Genomic DNA, 21798 nt, shown 5'->3' with positions numbered 1-21798 from the left:
CTTAAAAGTTGCCTATGAGTTGTTTCTAACTGGCTACTTGCGAGTATTGACATTGCAGTTTGTATCTGGGTCTATTTTCAGTATTCTGGGTCAGTAGGGCCTGACCCACATCAACCTATATCAGCCTGAGAATGGCGGCTGGTGACTTCAAATCCAAGGGGGGCTGCAGGAGACAGCTGAATGGGTGTGGTCAATGGGAACGGGTGTGGCCAACTAGAAAGGGGAGGAGCTATGCTGAAAACCACAAAAACTAACTAAATACACTGCCCTGGGTGCCAAACCGTCATTATGAGAGTCCAATCAAGAAAAAATGAAGTGTAGAAGAATAAAAATATTTCAATGCATTGGCTGCATGACAGCTTACTTAATATCTAGATGGAAACAAAAAGGTTGTGAGGCATGAAAAAATAAATTACTCTCTAAATACATTAATGGAATGCCAGTCAAAATCAAGTATAAGAAAAACAAGCAGCACTCAACTCAAACCACTTCTTGCACTGCAGTTCTAATTATAATTCATATTCAGCTTTATTAAAGTACCAAGTAACATGTTGAATGTAGAAATCTCGGATGCCCCCACTTGTAAAAATGTTTCTTATCCAAAAAAAAGACCTGCTGCCTGACAGCTATCTACTTGTTTCATGGGGAAAACATGATCAAAGTAAAAAATGGAAAGCAAACAAGAAACAAGCTCAAGACACATTACTTAAAAGGATTACTGTACAGGTTATGGACCACACGACTGGCATTCTGTTTAGTTTACGGGTAAAGCCTGCAGAGATGACTGGAAGTCTACACGTGTAATGAGCTTCTTAAAATAATGTAATCCTGTCCTTTATTACAAATACTGTCATATGCATTTCAATACCCAAAGCTTATACATTATCTAGTTAAGTATTCTCTACATGGCAACAACAGAAAGGCTTTCAATGTTGGCAATTCTTTTAACAGTATGCTTATTAAAGCTTACTTGCATCTTACGATCTCAGCCAAGTTTACCCGATGGTCATTAAAGTATTGCTACTTAAACACAGAGCAACAGGCACTTTAAGTAATAAGCATAAATCAACAGTACAAAAAATATGACAGAATCCAGATCATTCTGCAAAAATCAAGGACAGATGAAAAGCCACTCTAGTACTTGTAACTACCTTGGATGGGGGGGATACTCTGCACATTTACACTGCATAACTACTCCTTGCCTTGCTTCGACACATCCAGAGTCACTACATGGGGGAGTGGGGTGCAACAAGTATGTCACAATTTGAAATGTCTCTGGCTGACTGTGATGGCCCTGACACATATGTCATACCTCTCAACCTCAGAGCAAGAAATCTGGACAAAGCCATACAAAGAAGTGGGACAAAGGCCCAAAAATAAGGACAATTTTTAAATGTTGCTCTTATAAACTTAGAAAGATAATAGAATAGGTCTTGCATTAGTATGAATTTTCTGAATGGTATGAAATCTGAAACTCAAATGTATGTCATTATTTTCTAACTTCAGTCTTTAATGATTTGTCACTAATTTGCCAAAAAAAAAAAACACAATTTTATGAAAAATGGACCAAAAATGTGATGTAAAAATATAATGGCCACACAATACAGCTGGGAACCTGTTAAAGAAGGGACACTTTAATATTAGTAACGAGCAGCTGACAAAATAAAAGAATCTACATGCATTTCTGAAATAAAAGTAATCCATAACTCTTGATTATTACAGTTATTTCTTAATTGTAAACCCTCCATGTTTTCTTCCAAAATTGCTATTTTGCGGAGGGATTATTGGGGGAAGAGCAACATTTTGAGCCAAAATCAGGGACAGTTGAGAGGTTTGGCTATGCCTAATTCTATAAAGCAATTTATTTGCATGTACCTCTCACCCTGTTAATGCAATAAATCTGGACAAGGCCAAATATATTGGGGGAACATATAAACAGTACTAAAAATTGCTCTTGTATAAACAGAGACAGTTGATAGAACAACAGGTCTTACTTTAGCATGCATTTTTCTGAAGGTTATGAAGTCTGAAACTCCGTGTGTCATTATTTACTGACTTAATTCCTAAAGGATTTCCCAGAAAACCACAAATTTTATTAGGAACAAACCAAAAATAAGAAGCAAAAATCTATTCATTCTTTGAAAATCTGGACAGTTGGGAGGTATAGATCAGCTGAGGCTGTCTTTAAGTTTGCCGCCCTCACAAAATCATGGTAGAATGGAGCCACCCCTGCAGCCATTCCAATGATCCATTACTTGGCTATTTCACTCCATTTACCAGAAACACTAATGTGCATACTGATTTACTTCTATGATGATTTGGACTTTATTTGAAAGTTTTATTTTGCATTTTACAGCACAAACACTAAGACATCTGTTAAACAAACTTAGCATTAAAACTTATCTGCCCTTGAAACTCACATTCATTGAAACAGCATTGAAACCCACATTCAAAGAAAATACATTTTACCAGTGGCAGATAAAGATTAATTCTGGGCTGTTTTCAAATCATAGGCCCCTTGCATATGAAACATACATGTGCTCTTTGATACACCTTCCTATTGTTTTGAACATTTTTCAAGTAAATTATGAAACAAAACGCATGCACCAATAATGACAGAACTGCCCAATTCAGAACATCTTTCCAGTAAACTTTGAAACAAAATGCATGCACCCATAATGACAAAACTGCCCAGTTCAGAGCATTTCCATCATAAAAGTCTACTCAAACTTCTACAGTCCACCATTATCAGTAAATATGCACAATTCTACAGTCCACCATTATCAGTAAATATGCACAATTCTACAGTCCACCATTATCAGTAAATATGCACAATATCTGAAGAGGTAAAAAAGTCATCTAAATAATTCCACATTAAATAAATCTGTAACTAATGAAGAGGTTGCTGCTAGCAAACACCTTTATATTTCATGGTTTCATCAAAAAATAAAGTATCTGATGCCCCTGAGGAATAAATTGCCTATATTACATTAAAAATAATAAGCTAGTAATATTGCAATAGGGAATGGATGGCAAATTGATAACAGGCTCATAGTTAGTATCTTAACTTTTTCAGTACGGCAGCATTCACCCCTTGTGGGAGTAGAATCAGCTGGTGAATCTGGGCATCTTGAGGCAATGTTACAATTGCCTCATGTACACAGACAACCCACTCCTTCTCCCACAAAACACAAATACATGTGAGAGATGCAACTATATAGCCAAACTGGAGGCTGAGCTCTCTCAACTCAGGACTGGCAAGACCAGACAGGAGGAGAAGGAAACCACGCACACCACAAAGCCAGTTTCACATAGAACTATCACAACTGCAAAACAAACACAAACACACAAAGACATACTCGGAGGCACTGATCAAAAATCTACCAAAACTACAGAGGCCTCCAAAGCAGACACCCAAGCAACTGCCACCTCAAGACATAAGACATGCAACACATAGTTCTCAAAGTCAGTGTGCTAAACAGTCACAGCCCTTAAGGCCAAACACAATGCCAGACACACTTGTTATAGGTGACTCCATAGTCAGACACACTGACGTCCCACTCACCAGACTGAACAAGGAAAAGATCACAGTAAGCTGCCTGTCAGGCGCTAGAATCCGCCACATAACACAAGCACTCAGGTCACTCCACAGCAAGTACAAGTATGACTCAGTCACTGTCCATGCCGGTGTGAACGACCTGAGACGTACCTCCCTGGACTACATGAAAAGAGACATAGAGGAGCTCTCAGATTATGTAGCCCAGGCCGGTATGCCCTGACCCTGAGCAGTATCCTACCCTCACCAAGAATGATGCCACAATACAGAGACAAAATGTTCAGCTTTAATAATTGGCTTAATTACTGGTGTCATTCTAAGGGGATCCAATGTCTGTCTGCCTGGGATGACATGCTTGACAAGCCATGCTGCTTCAAGGGACGGCTTGCACCTGTCACCCTGGGCTTCCGGATATTGGCAAAGGCTCTTGCCACCCCATAGTGCCTTTTTTAGGCAAGGCTCAAATGATAAACCTACCACCCTAGAAAACAAAAATGGAGAAAAACTAAGGGTAATACTGCTCAATGCCAGAAGTCTAAACCTCAAGATGCACGCCCTCAAAGCCCTCCTCAGTATGGAGAACATCGATGTCTGTGCTGTGACTGAAACCTGGTTCAAGGCTCCTGCGAGCACCCCAGCACTATCAGGTTATACCTCATATCATGCGTTCCGGCCCCAAAATCCGGACCGAACCACAAAAGGAGGGGGAGTATCCATATTCATAAAGGATACCCACACCTCCAGGTTAGTGGCAAAGCACGAAGCATCGGAGACCATCCAGGTGCAATTAACCATAGGTAAAACTGCCCTACAGTTTGTAACATGCTACAGACCACCTTCTCAAACTCAGGAAACCCACACAGCCTTCCTGAAGACACTGGAGAGTATGAATGTCTCTCCAAACACCATCATATTGGGTGACTTCAACTACCCAAACATAGACTGGGAACATTACTCAAGCCCCAACACCCTAGCCCAAAGGTTCCTGGAGTTCATAAACTCAAATGCTATGGAACAACTAGTCACCATTCCCACAAGAGGAGAAAATATACTAGACCTGATCATCACAAACATGGGGACAAAATGCTCCACACCGGAAGTATATCCCTCATTGGTGAGATCAGACCATAAATTAATCTCACTGGAGATCCACATCCCGCCCCCACCCCCAGCAAAAAAGACCACAGTGAAGAACTTCTCAAAAGCAAACTTCACACTTCTTAAGACTGGAGTGGTATCCTTCAAGGCCCCCGAGCCAGTGGAAACCACAACCCACGCTGCTGAAACCCTTACAAATGCCTTCTACGAACACCTCCAGGAATGTATGGATCAAGCAATCCCTAATAAAATCAAGACCCTTTCCACCAAAGGCAGGCGCCCGGTCTGGTGGACCCCAGCCATAAACAAACTCTACAACAAGAGGAGAAAGCTACTACATGACAGAGCAAAATCCCTAAAAGGGAAGGCATCTCTGATCAATACTAGCAAAAAACTACAATCACTCATAAAATCATCCAAGGCCAACTTTGAGAGAAAAATCACTAATGACACAAAAGACAATCATAAGGTCTTCTTTGGCTATGTTAGAAACCTGGGTGGAAACTCCCAGATATGCTCAGAATTAGTCCAAAATGATAAAAAAATCACTGAACCCACAGACATTGCCAACATACTGGCAAGACAGGTTCAGTGCAAATTTCTCCCCTCCCCCCCCCCCCCAAAAGGAGAAATATCTATCCCACCAGAGTCTAGCCTCCCAAACATCTCAGATGCCCAGGTGAGAGCTGCTCTCTCTAAAGCAAAAAACACAGCATCAATGGGACCGGACGGTGTCCCCGGCTGTGTGCTACACGAACTCAATGAGGAACTAAACCCACACATAAGGCTGCTGTTTAATCTTAGCCTTACTACAGGATACGTACCCAAAGAATGGCGACGGCAACTGTGGTCCCACTCCACAAAGGCGGTGCTTCTACGGACCCTGGAAATTACCGCCCCATAAGCTTGACGAGCCTTGTCTGCAAAGCTATGGAGAGGATCATAATGAAACTCATAAATAAAGACATTGGGGACCTACAGACACTGGATCCTACCCAATTTGGCTTTGTCAAGGGCAGATCCTGCCTCTTGAACTTGGTCGACTTTTGAAACAGTCACTAAGGCCATTGATGAGGGTAAGGCAGTTCACACAGCCTACCTTGACCTAGCAAAAGCGTTGACACAATACCCCACTCGGGCATCATAGAAAAGCTCACCAGCTTAGATGTAAACCCATATGTCACAAGATGGGTTGCAAACTGGCTCAAGGACAGAACACACAGGGTTAGAGTTGCTGGTGCCATGTCAGACTCTAAGCCGGTCACGGCGGTGTCCCACAGGGCTCAGTCCTGGGCCCCTCTTGTTCGGCATTTATTTTTCTGAAGTGCAGGCAAACATAGGGGGATTGTGGCTGACAAAATTTGCAGATGACTGCAAACTGGGCACCATAATTGACACTCCATCAGACACAGACATCCTCCAGAGAGGACTCATAGAAATGGATAACTGGTGCCAGAGCCATGGCCTTAAGCTAAATACCAAAAAATGTATAGTCATACCCTTTGGGAAAAACAAGGTAACCCCTAATTACCGCATAGGTGGTAATCCATTAAACACGGAAGAAGTTATCAGGGACCTGGGGACCCAAGTTGACAATAACCTCTCTTTTGACACACACATTGCCAAAGTGGTTAGGAAGACCTTCTACATTGCCCACCTGATCATGAAGGGATTCACATCCAGATCAGGAGAGGTCATTGTACCCCTGTACTCTTCACTTATCAGACCAATGATTGAGTACAACGCCCATTGAATGTACCTTACCCGACACCTGCAGCAGTTGGAAAGACCCCAAAAGTTCCTCACCAAAAGGATAAAGGGGCTCAAACATATGTCATACGATGCCCGACTGAAGAATCTCCAGCTCTATTCAGTCGCATACCGTCTGCTCAGAGGTGATCTGTGCCTGACATACAAGGCCATGTCCAACCCGGAATTAATGGACATGCTCCACCTCAAAAATCCAAATCCACCAGAGCCACGAGAGCAAGAGACTTAAACCTCAACACGGATATAAATAGGACGTGCTGGAGGGACAGATTCATCACCCAGAGACTCCCTACACTGTGGAACAGAATCCCAGTCCATGTGAGGCAGAGCCCCTCACTGACTCTGTTCAAGAGAAATCTTGATGAGTGGATGGGAGATCGTAGGTTTACCCCGGGAATCATCTCTGTATTACTGCTGGACAGAGGCACAGCAAACTAATGGGTATAGTATTCTCATCCTAAGGGGTGGTGAAAGCCACACACACTCTGGCTAGGCTTATAAATGCCCTAGGGCAGATAGCCTAGTATGAACCTATGAACCCATGAACCAACAACCTTCTGCATTAAAAGCAAGTACACAACCTGTTGTGCTATTAACAATGCAAGCTAACTTAGCATAAGCAGCACTAAACATCTCTTCTCCTGCAGCTCTCAGCTCCTTGTAAAATCTACTCAATACTCAACTGCATCTCAACTTCGCAACACAAGAAATCTGGAAAAAGCCAAATTTATTGGGGGGGGGGGTCAAAAGCCCAAAAACCAGGGACACATTAAACATTGCTTGTATAATCTTGCAAAGTTGCTAGAATAAAATGATGTGTTACCACCATACATTTTACTGCCAAGGTCCCTGTGCAAAACAGTCAGAGCAACATACCACTACGCCAAATCAGCTGCTTTGTGAAAGAGCAGAAGACTGAAACTTAAATGGCTGTCATTTAATGAATTCAGTTCTCACCATAGCTGTCAACCTCTTAGCACAAAACACCTGGACAAACCCAGTAATAAGGGAATACAGCCCTCAAACATATTCAGTGAATTCAGTTCTTGCCATAGCTGTCAACCTTAGCACAAAATACCTGGACAAAGCCAATAATGGGGCAATACAGTCGCAAAAATAAGGACAAATTTCAAATATTCATCTTATAAACTTAGGTTGCGTCACTATGTATTTTCTGAAGAATATGAAGTCTGAAATTCAAATGCCTGTCAATTTTACTTCTGACGGAACAAAAACAATTTTCAGCAGAGGCCCAGGGAGAAGTACTGCAGACACATGTCTTTGTAAAATGGCAGGACACCACAGCAAATCCACACAAACACAGGAATAAGATGCAGACTCCACACAGAAGGCACCCCAGCCAAGAATCAAACCAGAAAACCTTGGCTGTGAGGCAACAATGCTATCACTGCACCATCAAATATGTAAGAAATTAAACATTCAGAAACCTGAAGTTTGAAATTCAAATGCCTGTCAATTTTATTTAACATTTGATAATCAGGACAGTCTGACTTGGAATAAAAAAACATTTTCAGCAGAGGCCCAGGAAGAAATAATGCAGACATGTCTTTGTAACATGGGAAGACACAAAAGCAAACAAACACAGGGAGAAGATGCAGACCCCACAAAGAAGGCACCCTAACCAAGAATCAAACCTGAGAACCGCAGCTGTGAGGCAACAATGCTACCACTACACCATCAAATATCAAGCATTGCAACATTTAGAAACCACAGATATTATGAGGAACAAATCAGATCAAATATGAGGCAAAAATCTGCAATTTTTTTTTTTACAAATGGTGGCAGGTAGGGAATTCAGGTCTTTAACACCTGCATACAAGGTACAGGATTCAAACCTGAGGTATTCCCAACCACACCACCACGAGTCTAGCCACCAGTATATAGCAACTGGGGCATTCTCTCTCACACACACACACACACACACACACACACACACACACACACACACCTGTAGTAGATCTCGTAGGTCCACATCCCCGATCTTGTAGCTACAAACCAGTTCCAAATCCCCGTCCACACATAAACTCTAAATCCGTAACTCCATGCCCGTCCACATAAATCCATAGCGCGAGAGTCTCCCGACTAGACTGCTGACGTTGCAGTCCGACTCCGATGAGTTTGCCAGCAAGTATCGAGGACAGTCTATTGCAGTTACACCTGCATAAACTTTTGGAATCTTGCCCGTACATATTTCCCAGTCCGGACTGCTGCTGAGACAGTCTGCGCATGCTCCAGACTGTCTCAGCAGCCGTCCGGGCTAGTGCGCATGCGCGAAAGTCCGCGAATTTCTGTTTTGTGTTCTTTTATTTTCATTTCTTTATTTTTTACAGCTGGGGGGGCTGCAGTCCAATAGCACGGACCGCCCCTCCAGACACTGGAAAGACCAAGGGGGAGAGAGGGTAGGAGTAAGTAGCCGACACCAGCTTGCGATTTTCTTTTGGTTTGGTTCTTTTATTTGTACGTATAGCATTTCGTTGTAATATTCTCCTGCTGTGGATGCAGGGATGGGTTGCTTTTGCACTGCTCAGGAGGAGTTTTACTGTGAGGTTTTGCTGCTGGATGACACCAAAATTACTCTAACCACCCAGCAACAAGGCATCAAGGTAAGAAGGCATATGCCATAGTTTACAATCTACATGATTATCTTCTAGTGTTACTGATAAACCTATACATTGCTCTTATTTCAATATTTTCGTTTTGAACCTAATGTGTATTCATACGTTTTAACACACGAACAATAACAGTGGCCAAAATAGGGAAACAATATTAAGTCTGCGTGGACACAGTAAAAAATGCTTGTTCTAAAGTTTGTTAGCGAGTGTAAATCTGAAGGCAGAAGTCATTATTTTTTCTAAGCTTGTAGTATTTTAAAGGTATGGTTGGTTTGGAATATTTTAATTTGTTTACAAGTAACCTTACTACTGAGTGCCCACTGAGGTTGTTCTCAGAAAACATTTTTTCTTTTGTGGTAGGTTCATTAACAAAAGGTGCCATTTCTGCTTTTTGGAGATGGTTGTGTTAATTTCAATATGACATTGGCTGATTTAAGCATACCTGTGAATATGATAATTATCTATATTGCTTTGTATTGTTTACTAGCAGTTTGGTGTTTTTTATTCCCTATTTGCAGTTTATGATGATTGTTTAGTATTCAAGTCAGTATGTAAAAATTGTTCTTGATTTTGGAACATATTATAAGGTTGTTACTACTTTCTTTTTTGGTTTCCCCAGTGGTAGGGTCTCATTTTATGTGCCCACTCGGCTACTCATTGAGTAAGAAAGTTTTCTTGGTATTCCATCTAGCAAGGTCATGTTGAATTACACTCAAGGATTTAAATGTTACTTCTGTTATTATAATTTTGTGTTAATGTTACAGCAAGATGGGTGGCCACAGTGGTGCAGTGGTTAGCATTGCTGCCTCACATCAAGAGGTTCTCTGGTTTGATCCTCGGCTGGGGTGCCTTCTGTGCGGAGTCTGCATGTCCTCCCTGTGGTCACGTGGGTTTCCTCCAGGTGCTCCGGTTTCCTCCCACATCCCAAAGACATGCTGCAGGTGGATTGGACACTCTAAATTGGCCCTAGGTGTGTGTGTGTCTTCTGTGGAAGGTTGGGTGCTGGGCTGGCAACACAACACCTTAAAACTCCACTGTCAATCATGAGCGGACAAGGTGATCCGCTGTGGCGACCCGTAACCGGGAAAAGCGGAAATAAGAAGTTAAAGTTACAGCAAGATAGTTCAGTGAGTGCTGGTATGGCCTCATCTAGAAGTTCAGTTCTGAGACCAGATTTGGGAGAGCTTCAGCAAGCTGACTGGAAGTTTTTAGTGAAGGGTGCCAACATTTAAAAGGTAATTGGGAGGCACTGAGTATGGCAAAAGACTTGCTTCTGGCTTGCATTCATTGTGCGTGTGCCAACTTGAGCAGAGAAGGAAAGGGGAGCTGTTATATGGATGCAGTGGTATATGCGGATACATTGGATCTTCAGGTGTGGATAGAAGGTAAATAGTGGTGTGGATAGAAGGTAAATAGTTGAAAAGGAAGGAGAAGCGAAGGTGATGGCTTGGATGTTAATTGGTGGGTGAGAGATTCAGAACTTACTGATGAAATTTAGGCAATGATTGCCTGAGAGGGTTGATGGAATGTATATCTCAGCAAAATTTCAAAAATGTATTTGGGAGAGAGATTTTGCAGTGTTTCTTGTGGAATTTCTTTTTCACTCAATTTCCTTGATTAATTTGATGATTAATAGTGTTTGTTTAAATATTTATCAGTATATTCAGCATTCAAAGTTGTTGGAAGTTCTGAGGTATACAAGTGTGTCAATCAGACTACTGATTCTACATTTAATCTCTACATTGGTGTTTTATTTTGAATATTGCCAACTGAGGGTACAAGAATGGAAGCCATAGCCATTAAATTAGCTCTGGAGATTACTGCCTTAGTGGCATTGTTTGAGGTGCATCATTGCTGAATCCATTACTGGAAATGTGATGGCTATTATGGTTAGTTATCACAGTTCCTGGTGGATGATAATTGTGGTTAAAAATGTGGTTTACTGCATGACTAAGTGAATGTTACTTTGTCACTGTAGTTGAAAAACAGCATGTTAAAATATCTAATGTGCAAGCTGCAGGAGAAGTTGCTGCATTTTATTGCCAAATAGGTCAAATCAGAGAATAAAGCTTGAAGAAGGGATATAGTTATGTTTTGAGTAAGGAGGAAAAATGAAGGCTCGGATTGCTTGATTTTTGTTCAAAATAAGTTGAGTGGTTGGTCTGGTACTATGGTCGATTGCATAGTATTGGATTGTGTTTATAGGGTATCTGCCCCATATTTGTGATTATAAGCCAATCCTCTTAAAATGGTTGTTTATTTTCATTATAATGTATCATGGAAAAGGTGCTGTTTATAGTTCTAGAAAACTGCAGAATTTGTTTTTTGGGGAAAGGAAGAATGCAACTTGATAATGATCATTTGAAATTGCAATGAGCAATAGGCAAATTTTCAGGTTATGAGATAGTGTGAGGAGAAGAACTAAGTTTTCTTTGTTTTTGTAGAGATTTCAGTGGCATTTTTTCCATAGGTATGGTTTAGTTTTCCAGAGTAATGGTGGCTATGGTCAGGGGTTGCACGATACCTTTCAGTATGTGAGAGCAATGAAATCACTTAGTGTTTGTGAAGCTGAATTTGAATCCTTGAAGTATAACACTTCTGTTATTTGCAGTGTTATGTGCATAATTTGAGTATGTCTCAACATCAGTTTCTTGAACCATTATGTATAGTTTTAGGTGGAAGATTTGAGTTTGTCTTTTTTTTTATTTATTTAAATGGGACATTTATTTTAAGGTCAAAAGTATGTAGTTTTTTTGGAATTGCATATTTATAGTAATGTATTGTTTTCCAAGTAAACTAAATTAAGTTATGATTGAGGGACCCTGCTGCTTTGTTTTCATGGATGTTGGGATTGTTCAATGCTTTTATGAGTGGTTTTGCCAGGCCTCTGGTTGGCCTGAGGGCAGTTATATTGCTTTGATTATAGATCTTGTACATTGGTCTGTAAAAAAACAGTCATCTGTTAAGAATGATATTTTTTTTCAGTGATGATTATGGGTGTGCCCATTTGATGATGTGGGTTCATGCAGTTGGGATGATTACTTTGCAATGTCCAACTTGTATGATAGTTGTGTACACGTGTTTTGCATACTGTAGAATGATCCTCCCTTCTTGGGGGAACAGTTCTCTCTTGGTGAAGAATGGCCTAGCCCTAGTGTATGTCAGTGTAGCTTATGAACGATATTTGAATTTACTGAATTACAAAGTGACCTTTATAGTTTTGAGTGAAGATTGGATTAGGCTGTTTCTGATTTAAGTCTGGGCTCTTTGTGATCCCAAAGGTTATTAAAGGAAGATTAGGCCATCTGACTTTCGTGTTATAGCAAGCAATTTCTGCATAGTGCAAAATCACTATTCATAGTATGAGTTTGAACAAGGTAATCATCTGCCTTATTACTGGACAAATTTGACCAGTAAGTTAAATTAGATCTTTGAGTGAGTTGATTGCATGCCCTGGTATGTTTGGATTGGTAGTTAAGATGTATATAGAAACTTTGTTAAATGCAGGCCCTGGTATGTTTGGATTGGTAGTTAAGATGTATATAGAAACTTTGTTAAATGCAGACCCAGGTATAGATCCTGTAGCCACAGCAACCAGGTATAGATTCTGTAGCACAGCAACCAGGTATACATTTTGTAGCTACTGGGCTGCATTTAACAAAATTTCTATAATCTGCAGTAGACTGAAAATAATTGTTCCAGGGCAGCACTCCAGACTGCTGTATTATTTATACCATAGGCACAATTTGCCTATGCTTAAAAGAAGATCTGAGATTCTTATGTTTAGTAAAAGGGTTTGTATACTCTGAGTTTCATCACTTGGTGGATTTTTATACCATGGGCACAGTAGGCCCACACAAAAGGTTCTGAGGTCTCAAGCTTTACTCACTTTCTACTTTTTCCTCCTACTTGTGCACATCCATGAGCTCTGTAAAAAGTGAGCACTGTGACTTGTTTTCCACTGTATGCTATTTCTCTAGATGCATGTACTGTCCAAAAATGGGAATCACCTAGCGCAGCTTTTAGTGACTTCCTCCCCACCTATAAAAAGGGCTGTCTTTATCAAGAGGAAGAAGAATGGGGCCTGGTGACATTAATCATATGAGTAGACACTGTAAACCTTTTTTGTTATACAAGAGAATATTAGCCTTTCATATTACATGTCAGGAGATAATGATCCCCGTAAAAGTGGGCACATCCTCTCATTTTACATGTGATAGAGTGGAAAAAGTTCTGTAATAAAGCTTTCATACTTGGCTGCAAGGAATATGAGCAACACTGATGCAGACACACACCCTCATTTTACATGTATTACAAAACAGACTAATAAACTCTGGTGATTACTGGCAATGCCTGCTTTTACAAGGCTTTCAAAGAGAAAACCAATGTATGAAGCTCGGGAAAAAGTGTTTTCTCAAATATAGTTCTATAGTTGTAGGTCATAGTATGTTGTCATGCTTTGTTCGTAAATAAAAATACAACTTTTTAACTAAAAATGAGATTCCACAAGCTGCAGAGTTGGTAAATGCTCACAGGTCTTTCAGGAATATACAAATAAGGACCTAACCTCTAAACTTTGGGATTACTTTGGGATTGACTCCTTGTTTTTCCATCTCCCAGATTTTCTTCCAGTCAGCTCCCATGGAACCTCCCACAATTGTCTGTAACTGCCTTTAAGTAACTGACCTGTTGAATGTTATGTATTAGAACAAGAACACTCGGCCATCTATTTGCTTAACTGAATAAACTATTGGGAACTTCAGCAAGGTGTCTTTATTCCTCCCACAAGAGGTTGTCAGAGAAAGAGAGAATCAGTTTCCTAAATTTGCTACCTAAAGTGATTTTGTCTGGATTTATTCTTTATGCATTGCATAGTATTGATATCTAACAGATTAATGTTGTTAGGGATTTGGGTGTAAAGGTAGAGTATAAGTTAGGTTTTAGTCATCACCAGTTGGATGTCTTTAGAATATGTTATTATGAAATAGGTATTGCTAGTAGAAACAGGACTGTTTTGCTTCCCATTTATAAGACTATGGTGAGACCAGTTATTCAATATTGTGGGTCTTTTTGTGTATATAATGTGATGTAGCTAGATAAACTGGAGAAGATTCAAAGTTACTTTATCAGGCAAATTCAAGGGATGGCAGGGGTAAACGGTTGTAGGAGACATGAGGTATTATATCTTTGCACACAGTAAAATATAGATTGCTCAAGTGAGACCTTATTACCATGTATAAGTGTTTTAAAGATTGAAAACTTTGAAATTGTGTTTGAGAGTACACTCTATGAATATGAGTGATAATAACTGTTTGGTTAAATATACAGATGTATATATGTGTATGTGAAATATATATCTATATGGGTCTAGGATGTTTGCTCAAATGAGCAAACGTCTGAAACCCAAACGGTCAGGGATACTTATGCAAAAGCGCTTTTCACCAAAGAAGCACTTTTGCTTAAGTATGCCTGTTGCCGAGGCCGTACTACTGTGCCGATAAGGGAAAATTGGAATAATGGTTAAGGTGCTTGCCTTACAAACATAAGGTGCAGGGTTTGATTCTCACATGGGGTAATTGGCTAGGCTGAAAATGGCCCACAAGGCCAGTTAGCCTAGTACTAATCTATGAACCTAGTGCGGTCTCTGAGGGAGAATATTAAAGTAGGGGGTGCAGGGGGGTAAAGCCCCCCTGCTAAAACATTAATGCAGTGTGTTTTTTTTTTTTTCTGTAACACGCTTTAATGAAAGCGCTTTTGTTAAAGTGTGTTCGGTTGTTATGAATTTGGGCGTTTGCTCATTCGAGCAAACGTCCTAGAGCCATATATATATATATATATATATATATATATATATATATATATATAAAATTGTGTGTGTGTAAATATATATATATATATATATATATATATATATATAATGTATATGTTGTGTCTTTCGGCTTTTCCTGGTTAGGGGTCGCCACAGCGGAACTCCGGTCCGCTAATGATTGGCAGAAGATTTTTACTTGGCGAGTTGCCGGCCCTGACACAACCTTCAACGAAGGTACGCCCCTTCGCGCATGTCTCCACACAGAAGGCGCTTTAGCTGAGAATCGAACGGACAACATCTTGCCGTGAGACAACAATGCTACCAAGGCACCACCACTGCAGTGTATGTGTATGTATGCATGTGTATGTATATATATATATATATATATATATATATATATATATATATATATATACATATATATAAAATGTGTGTGTATACGGGTCTACTTCAGTAGACCGAAGTACCACTTACCCGAAACCCATATAACCAATTATAACCAAGGCGAAAAAGCTGACAGCATGAGAACACAAACGTTCCAGAACACTGACTTACCACTCCAGGTAAGTAAAAGCGTGGCCATCCTTAAATACAAACGAAAGCAAACCCACTGATGTTCATAGGTTCATACTAGGCTATCTGCCCTGAGGCAATTTTAAGCCTAGCCCGATTCTGTATGGCTTACTCCACCCCTTGATTTGAGTATATTCTGCCCCCCCCCCAACTAAATATACCAACTCTGAAATCATACTACCGCAGGGGAAAGGGCAAAGTTCGACAGGATGGCCAAGCATTTACTTACCTGGAGTGGTGAGTCAGTGTTCCGGAACATCAGTGTTCTCATGCTGTCAGCATTTTCGTCACGGTTATCTGAATTTCAGGTAAGTGGTATTTCAGTCTTCTGAAGTAGACCCGTGTGTGTGTGTGTGTGTGTGTGTGTGTGTGTGTCTGTATATGTGTATATATACAGACAAACACACACATATATACATATATTTATCGATAAATACATAAATATAGACACAAACATATGTGTATGTATGCACGTGTATATGTACAGACATATATTTAGACACACACTCAAATAAGTGTATGGATATACTATATATGCAAGTGTTTTAAGATGATAGTCTGACAGTTAACGCAGAGAATTAAGACTGTGAGAGAACAAAATACTTCCTGTGTATAGGTCTTGATTCCATAACCCTTCATTTGACTACTGTGTAAACTTCAGCAAGTTGCTTACTTAGACAGTGCTTTGGGGCCATTCGGCATTTGGGATAAGTTCCTAACTGGTCTCTTGGACTACATGTCTAGTAACTACCTATGAACCAATTATATAGTAACAGTTTCCTTTCTTTTTATTTGTGTACTTGTTGTTTATTTTTGCTGTATTTCCTAGTTTTATTTTCATATATGAATACGATTTAAGAAAGTATCTACAGAGAAAGTTGTCCTCAGCCTCTGGATGGTGCATGCTTTTACACACTGTAGTTTAACTGGGTTTGCCAGTTGTAGATGGTCACTTGAATTGGTTGATGGATTGGGTTATTTTTTATGTTAAAGACTATTATTGTCATATTTTGGGCTGTTGTTGTTATGCTACAAAATATTCAGACAGCATGAAGTGAAAAATAGCACTATTAACTGTAGGGTAAGAGGATTTTAAGTGGTTATTAGTAAACCGTTTACAGCAGTAATTAAAAAAGAGAAAACCATGCAAAAACAGACTTTTTCAAACAAATGAGTGATAATATTATGTAAAGATGAAAGCACCTAGTTTTTGGTTATAGTTTTTACAGTCTTCGTATAGTTTTTAAATAAATTCTTGTTTTCCTTTTACTGCTTGCAGTCAAGAGTTGCAGAGTTTGTTTATAATAAGCCATGTATTAGTCAGCCAGTTAGTAGCATTATTTTAATATGTTCTTAGTGAAATGGAGTCCTTTACTTCGGGTGGTACTGTTGCATTTGATAAAATCTGCCAACATAACTCCTTTATTTCCACTAGAATATTAATGTCCTCTGGTTTCTTATTGTATAAGTCATTATTAAAAACCAGAAATTTAAATGTATATTGTGCATTATCAGTTATATGTTTATACTGTGCATTAGTCTCCACTTTATTTTTTTTTTAATTTCCAGAAAATATTAACTTATTTTGTCCTTAAAATTCGTAATTGTCTTTCTCACACAATAGCTAGAACAGTGTTAGCACCCTGCACAATATATATAACATGTGTGTTATTATCATAATAAAATGCATTTTTGCCAGCTCAGTGGCCTAGGTTCATAGGATGATACTAGGCTGTTGGTCCGGAGGCCCTTAAAAGCCTAGCCAAGAATTTGGCCCATGTTCCCTCAAAGTTAGCACCCATTTCCCCTGTCCAGCAGGGACACAGCTGGGATCCCAGGGGCATAGAGGGATAAAGCCCTGGCTATGACTCAAATGACTCGAGGTCAGTTAGTGGCTTGGGTGGCTGTCAGGACTGGCATGGGAGAAGGAAAGGACGGACAAGGCTAGGTATACTTACCTTTCCTGGTGCGAGGAATAAATGAGGATGTGTGGGTGGAACAAGACTAATTATCTGGATCTTGTGGCAAACAAAGCAGAGAATGGTAGCTGAGCCGAGTGAGAGGCCTTCCTGTCCTTAGCCCCAATACAGGGCCACCCCCAATAAAGAACTTGTCATATATAGCTTGCCTCAGCCTCCAACATGATGCTAGCATGTAAGGGTGCAAGGGCCACAACCCATCGAGCTATGTCTATCTCTACGTGCAGCAGTGGAGTATTTCAGGCTCACTTAGCTTTTGCAGGAGCATCATCTTTACAAGCATAAGGCAGAAGATGGTTACTCAGGCCCAGATGAACCACTGAATACTGTGCCTGTACATTTAGATGAGACTAGGCTTAAGGGAGGCATGTTGCAGCAGAAGCATGTGTAACCCCAAGTCAGCATATGAGAATCTGTGGGGGACAGTAGTAATGTGTAGATCTGCATGTTTTCAATGTTACTAGGCATAAAAAAATTCTCGCCTCTTTTTGTGTGCTTACACATTTTGCAAGCGCAGTTGTGAGTCTGTTTAGAGGAGAGCAGCAGAAATGCTGAATGGGCAACAGCAGAAGAGCAATTAAACTATGGCAGCCATATATCATTATTTACTGTGAGCTGTAAGGGAATGTAAAGAAGAAGCATAACCCCCCCCCCCCAAAACACCTACAAGAGGTAAAGAGCGGAGCAGTGGTGTGGATTTTTTCACTTGAAAGTAACTTCAGTATATTATTTTTTTAATTAAAAAGCCATGTCTGGCAACAACAGGAAATCAGGAAAAATTGTTTTATGTTAGCCAGATCACCCTATTTTCTCTGTATAAGGGTCTGTGACCCCATACCCCCATTGCTTAATAAAAATAATAATAATTAACATTATATCATTGTGCCTTCAGTGGTGGTGAAGAGTTACCTCCCTCACTACATCCAATGGGACATAAGATGGGGAGTTCCATCTTTATCAGCCACTAAGACTAAGGCCAGTGGACATGAATGAGTGTGACAGCTTGGGATCTGAAACTTTCCCAAGCTATTGACCCTTCCTCCCCTTACCAAAAATGCTGTGTAAGGAAGGACCATCTCTTTATGTTTTTTGCTGTATACTGAGTGATCACCTCTCTAAAGTGGCACCAGATCACTGTAGGTAAAGATACAGCTGGCTGAGTTTGAAGCTTTTCAAAAAGAGCTACATGCAGAGAAAAACCTGAGATTTTCTGCTGTACCAGAGAAACCGAAAGGAACATACTGTATTAATTTTGTGAAAACACAAATAAGCAACTGGACTGGTGTTCTACAGCAGGATTTGTTAATTGAAAGGATGCATAAAATGTATGCTCCAAACCTGGCCATGGGAAAGCAGCCAAGATCTATATTAATAACATAGATTCATAGATTAATACTAGGCTAACTGCCTTTGCGAGCCATTTTAAGCCTAGACAATTATCCCTTGTGAGACTCAAACCCTGCACCGTGTGTTTGTAAGGCAAACACCTCAACCATTAGGCCACCCTCCCAACAGTGCGATGGTAGCAGCAAAAGGAGATGATCCTGACAAAACTGTGGCAGAAAAGCAAAGTATTAAAAATTGGAGACGATAGAATGTTTGTAGAAAATGATTATTCATTGTACAGCAGGCAGAAGAGAAGCAAATCTCTCCCATTGAGTGTTGAGAGTCAGGAGTAAGATGCAACTTGCTTTATCCAGCTGTCTTCAGAGTATTTTTTCCTGGAGGATCAAAGTAATTTTTATGCAGAACAGGCTAAGGATGAAATAAAAAAAAGTTTGTCTAACAAAAAGTCAGCCAGCATCCAGAAAGGGACACTGCTTCTTATTCATCTGCGAGTAAGATTCGTAGAGAGACATTTTCAGTGAAATATTTAGCAGTGTTCCAAAGGAAAATGCTTGAGAGAGAGAAAAAAAGTATAGAACTTTTTTTCAAATATAATTTTTATTGCATTTCACTTCTATTTAAATACAAGAAAATAATAGCACAGAAAATATACATACAAGCTACATGGGCTATCAAGTTTCAGTCATCCAAATATGATATACATAATATAAATCATCAATGTTAGGATAGCAATTATACAGAATTGTCTAATAATCAAGCTGCTCTTAATGAGCTGTAAAACAGACATTTACATAAAGATAGTATACAACATATTGAAAATGTGACATTAAAACATTGCAACCAGATGTTCTAGTCTACCTAAATAAACATTCTGTCTTGCACTATGTACAATATATATACACTGATGTCACATTAATGTTCATCTTGTATGTGTTTGCCATGACCTGTACACTGTTATTGTGGGTATTTCTATAATAATTGCCTTTAGTTTCCCTTAATTATGTAAAGTAATATTGATGGTGAAGTCCCTTGGTCAGAAAATCAATTTTGTCCTAGGATTTCTAAAAGCGTTTTCTGATAGTAAGATAGTTTTTTTTTTTTGGCTTCTTTTAATTAATTTGCTGGCTAATAAGTACTTTATAGCCATTCCTTTAAATTCTTCCCATGTGATTTTACTTCTATCTAACCAGGTTTTGGCTATATACGATTTGATCGTTGCACACAATGTGACTATGATGTGTTTATTTTCGTATGAGAAATTATTAGGGAATATATGTAAAATTGCCATTTCCCATGACAGGGTAGATTTGGTGTATCCCTTTTTTCTAACTTGGTTCTTAGCGAACACCACAGCTTGTAAACATTTTTACAGTTCCAAAAAATATGAAGGGTGTCAGCAACACTGTTTTGGCATATGGTACAATAAGGGGAGTGGGAGGGATTAATTTTGCTAAGAAAAAGTGGTGTGTGATATGCATTGTTATTGATCATAATTTGGGTATAAATTAGTTTTTTTTAAGGGGAGTTAATTTCAAAGTAAGTTCAATAGCATCAGATTTTTATTCATCAGTTATCTTATTATTTTTCTCTTTCCAAAATTTGGAATATAGAATTGAATTGCATCTTGATATCTAATTTTTGTTATTAATCTATATGTATTTGATAACATTTTAGATCTCGACAGTAGCAGGTTAATAATTTGTTGATATACCTGCATGTCTGTTGTCCGTTTTGACATTCATAGTAATTGTGTTGATCAGGTATATTAATTGGTTGATTATGGTATTATAGCTTTTATTTACTTCAAGTTTTTGTCTAATATTGTCAACTGAGAAACCTTTGATCTGGTATAGGTCCCATACATTGATATTTTTAATTTTTGGATATTGATTCAGGTTTAGTATTGTTTAATTTAATATCGGGATTAAGGTGTACTGGCTGTCCCAATACCAAAGTATCTTTAAGATTTAGGGAGGCTACCAGCTTTTGAAATATTACTGTGTTTCTTATTATTATGGGATGAACCTTAAAATGCTTTAAAGTCTTAGAATTTAGAAAGGGTACTGCTCTAGGATTTAAATTGCATGAGATTAGATGATAGTAATATATCTTAATCCATAGTGGATACCATGCTTTGTTGGATGGTTCAGAATTTGCTGTTTGTATAATTCGACTAGCGTTTAGTATGTTGTAGTATGTTTGGAATTCAGGTAGGCCTAGGCCCCCTTTTTGTTTGGGTAATGTTAATTTAGTGTATTTTATTCTTGTACTTTTTGGGTGCCAAATAAACTTTCCTAGTAGTGTTTCAAGTTTGGAGAAGAAGCTTTTTGGTATATTTTGGTTAATAGGACTAAAATGAAACAATAGTCTTGGAAGAATATTTATTTTAACTATGGCCGCCTTAGCTAGTGGAGATAGATTGAGGTTTAACCATCTCTTAGTGTCTTCAGTGATGTTAGACCAGGTTTTAAATAAGTTGTTTTTAGTCATGTCAGATTGGAGGTGAGTGAACATAATACCCAGATAGTTGAGATTATAATTGACTTTAATTTCAGTTTCAGGGAAATAGAGTTCCTTATATCCTAGAGTATTCATAGGGAATATGATGGATTTATTAGGGTTAATCGCATAATTAGATATTTTTGAGAATTTTTCAATGGAGTTTAGTATCTTATTGAAAACCATTTATTTTGAATTCCTTAATACTGATACATCAGCAAAAGCTGTATACTTTATAGGGACTTTGGAAATATTCATAATATGGTGGTAAGTTCTTTGTGATATTTTAAGCAGCAGAGGTTCTAATTATATATATATATATATATATATATATATATATATATATATATATATATATATATATATATATTTTTTTTTTTGAACAGGTAAGGTGATAGTGGGCATCCTTGCCTTGTACCATTCACTATTTGAATAGGCTTTGATTGCTTTTTATGTATAGATAGTGTTGTTGTGGCATTTTTGTATAAAGCCCTAACCATGTTTATATAGCCCTCCGGAATACTAAATTTCTTG

The sequence above is a fragment of the Protopterus annectens genome, chromosome 2.part2 (genome assembly GCF_019279795.1).
Source record: "Protopterus annectens isolate FY-2018-M chromosome 2.part2, PAN1.0, whole genome shotgun sequence".
NCBI classification, from domain to species: Eukaryota; Metazoa; Chordata; order Ceratodontiformes; family Protopteridae; genus Protopterus; species Protopterus annectens.
Note: the sequence above shows the minus strand (reverse complement) of the source record.